Below are 4405 nucleotides of genomic sequence, written 5' to 3' on the forward strand. Positions count from 1 at the left end.
GAGAAGATCACCTAGAAATGAAGAAAATTAGTGAGAAGGAAAAGGAGATTTTAAGACTGAGCCCTTTATAGAAATGTACATACGTACGCAAGTTGGTGGTGATGGTGGGGTGCTGGGTTGTTATGGGCAGGCTCCCTGTTTTTTTTTTTCTTCCATGAACTAAATTTGCCAAGTGAATAAGGGGACAAAAGACATTCCAGGCACAGGGAATAGTGTGTGTAAAATATCATGGAACAATTGGGGAACTATAAGTAGGTTGGCATTACTGGAGCAAGGCCATATTATTTTTGTGTATTACACACACACACACACACACACACACACACACGCCACAACGCCAAACTTCTTTGCTTAGACGATTTTGGACTGACCGTGTGATGCTAAGGCTAATCAGTCCACGTCTAATTGGAGGGCAGCATGAGAAGGGGAAAAAGAATTTTTCCCTGTCACTTGTGAATGGGAGTGGGTGTGGGAATTACATTTAGAGAAATGGGTATTACCTCACAACGGATACTACCTATTTCTTTCGGTGATGAAAATTAACTGTGATATTTATTTTCAATTTTTTGAAGCTTTGTTCCATAAAGACCTGAAAGGTATTTAAACAGGACTGGCTTTCTATCTGGATTGGAGGCAAGCTGAAAAAAAGTTGATGTAGCTAATCAGCTATGGCTTTGATGAAATGTATTCATACACAAACAATCGCCAGGCCAATCATTTCAGAACATGTTTTTTTCAAGATGTCAGTTTGTTTTAATAGTAGGTTGTTATCCCCAATCTACCATATTCTTGTTTTCTTTTCTTTTTCTTTTTTTTTTGTTTGCAAAAAGCAATAACTTAAGCCACAAGGAAAAACCCACAAAAATGCTTTTTGCCAATTAAAAGAAACTCTTTCCATTTACATGTGTTTGAACTGGAATAACCTAAAAGAGTTTTTAAAGATTTCATTAGAATAAAAAAACTTTAAAAGTAGACTCCACTAGAATCTCACATTGTCATTCTGTGCTCCTGCAGTTAAAGACCATGCCATTATTTCCATTATACTTACCTCCTAATTTTCGGGGCTTATTAGGCCGGCTGTAAAAACTTGCTCCAGTTGAAATTTGGCAAGCTGACAAGGCTGCGTGCCAGAAGTAATTTACTATCCATTGTGGTTGGCAGAGTAAAAGAAGCTATATATAATAGAAAAAGAAATGAAAAGTTCCTGGTTCCAAATATTTTAATGTGTATAATGTGTGTCACCTCAAACTTTTCAGCTTTTGTTGTGAGCAATGTGAGATAACATGAAAGGTTTGAAAAGTACAGATGCTTTGCATTCGCATCCAACAGCGGGCTCAGATGTTCTTAGGCATCAAAGACTGGTCTGTGTCTATCACTTCTGCTCTGACTTTGATGTCAACCAGAGTTCTCTGTGTGGGAGAAGCAGACTGGGTGCTTCAGCAAGGGAGGGGGATGGGATTCCAGGTGAATTAGCATTGAAATTGGGTACTTCCCTTTAGTGAATAATACTAATAAAAATAAAAACAATAATAAAAGATACCCATTTCTTTGTCTGCTGTTTTTAACCACTGAACTGTCTGAGAACTTAATCTTCAGCTACGACAATGAATTAGTTAAAGACAAGTTCAAGTTATTTAGAAGTTTACATTTAAGTACTCTGAAGGTGAGAACAGGAGTGTTCAAACATGTTTGATTTGCAAACATCTGGCTACTGTTCATCTGTCACACTAAGAGATTGCCTTAGGACCCTAACTGAGACCCCTCTCTGCTGTTTTTTAAACTGGGTCATGAACATCAAGTGGGGTGTTTCTGCAACATGGGGTGAGCAGGATACATCTTTCTGAGACTAATCTTACTTGATGAACTGGAAACATAATAATTTATATTAAAAATACTAATACATGTGAACAACGATGCAAAATTTGCATAAACTCTTTTGGAGAGGGAGGAGGCTTTGGTCATCCGTGGTTCAATATTTTGACCCTGCCACACATATAGAGCCCTTGAAAGAAATGATATCCTCAAAAAGTGGGTCTGGTCATTAATTTTTTCTCCTAAATTGAAGTATAACTTTCATAATGTGCGCAAATCTTAAGAATGTATCTCAGTGGATAGATTTTTGCACATGTGTACAACCATATAATGATTACCCAGATCAAGTATAGAACATTTCCAGCTCACAGAATGCCCCCTTGGGCTCCCTCCCAGTCAGTATCTGCTTATTAATCTGCCATCCATGGTGAATTTTAAAGATCAAATAAAAGACTAAAAGGAATCTTGAGCTTTACAAGGAGTACCTTAGAGCTCCACACTCAAGAGAACCTCTTCTCTGGCCCCAAGGCTCCTAGCTGAAGGTGAGCTCAGCTAAGCCTTCTGAGACCCGGTGGGCTTTATTCAAACAGTTTCTTCTGCTGTATCGGGCTTTCACTAGTAGGTGCTTTCCACCTCTTCAAGAGCTCCTTCATGGGTTGATATTTAGAAATATTTGTGGTAGCAGGTTAGCTAATATATAAAGAACTAGAACAATGTTCATTGTAGCTGGGCACTGTAAATCTTAGATAAGTAATAGCTTATTATGAGATGCAGAAGAGACGAAAGAAGTCTTTACCATTATCACTATAATAATTCTTAGAGCAAGATAACAAACAAGCTAAATCCGAAAATAAAAGAGAAGAGTATTTATAGTTGTGTTGATTTAAAAATCATATTTATCTATCAAATTTGCCTTTAAATGAAAGATTACAATCTTTCAGAGCTTCTTGACTCCCTTGTACCTAAAGAAATTTATGAAGTGACTTTCCTTATTCTGTCGTACATTTAGTAGATATTTATTATATTTTAGACATGTTCTATCCAGTGCACAAAATAACAATTCCCTGCCCACATGGAGCTTATTGGTGGCACTCCCACTCTAACTGTTAACGCAAGCCACAGAGATTTTCCTTTCATAAAGAAATTTCATCTTCGTTTTACCTCCATGATTTCCTTCCACTTCCCTAGTGTCTTAAAGCTGAGGGAATTAAGAAATGATGAAGCTCACCCTGGCTGGTGTGGCTCAGTGGATTGAGTGCTGGGCTGTAAACCAAACAGTCGCTGGTTCGATTCCCCCTCAGGGCACAGGCCTCCATTGCTAGCCAGACTCCCCCAATTGGGGGAGTGCAAGAGGCAACCACACATGGATGTTTCTCTCCCTCTCTTTCTCCCTCCCTTCCCCTCTTTCTAAAAAATAAATGAAATCCTTTTAAAAAGATCCTGTTTCATAAAAAAAAAAAAAGAAAAGAAAGAAATGATGAAACCCAAACCAACCTTTGCCTCAATTCTGACACCAGTGGGGTAAAATGTGAACGGGGGAAAAAAGGAAAAAGAAAGAAAGGTACAGAGGCGGAACATAGTTAATGCCAAGCCTATTCCCCTATTATGAATCACACAGAGGACCAAGATGCTAATGTGAATCCTGAAATAAACAGGTCTAGCCAGAACTCCTGCTTCGGTTCTTTAACACCTTAAAAAAGAACTAAGCCATGTAGTTATTTTGAGTTTAGTAATCACACCAACACTGTCGCTTCCAAGCTGGGTTGTGTGGGGTTCTTTCAGAAATGCTAAGTTGTTCCAGTTAAGGTTTATTGATTCATTCTGGCAACTCACAAACGTTTCAATACCAGAATCTTTTCCAAAAAAAATTTCTGATATCCACCCAGGGATATATATGAGTGTTGAAAGATCTTGTCTAATACAGCAAGGATAATAATTTAAATGATAAAAGTATCTTCCCATTTAAAAACGAATCAGCTAATTATTGGTTCTAATTGAAAAAGCAGTGTTATCACAGTGGTTTACCACATCTAGCTGGAAGCAGACCCAGTGCTTTCAATAGATTGGTCAGTTTTAACACTTCCTATGATTTTCATTACTTTTTTTGAAATGTTAACTTATACAGAAGTAGTTTTACAATTGTATATGAAACAAGGTTTATTTTTATACTACTGTTTATTAATTATTGTATCATTTTTCGTAACAACAATGGTAAACTCACTTTCGCCCACCCTGTACTATAATACCCTCTATCCTTCTTCGGGGGGGGGGGGGAGGGGCGGTTCTTGGTGTTGGAAAGCAAGGATGTGAGAAGCTAGCCGACTAAAGGAGGCAATTTTTATGTAGAAAATGCCTTTTCACGTCTTCCTCTGGTAACTCTTACAGACCTGCAGCCGCTTTTTCCCAACCCCGCTCTCGTCCAGCCTCGCGCGGATTTACCCCCGGCCCGCCCTCGCGCTCCAGTCCCCTGGAGCCCTCGGGCGGGGGAGGGGCCCTCGCTGCAGTACCACGGTCAGTCACAGGGAGGAGACAGCGGCCCCTGGTGTCGGGGGGCCGTCCCCAACGACGGAAGCGGAAAAGGCGGGACCTGCAG

Source organism: Sturnira hondurensis, unplaced genomic scaffold, assembly GCF_014824575.4.
Source record: "Sturnira hondurensis isolate 20B ecotype Veracruz unplaced genomic scaffold, ASM1482457v3 Scaffold0018728, whole genome shotgun sequence".
NCBI classification, from domain to species: domain Eukaryota; kingdom Metazoa; phylum Chordata; class Mammalia; order Chiroptera; family Phyllostomidae; genus Sturnira; species Sturnira hondurensis.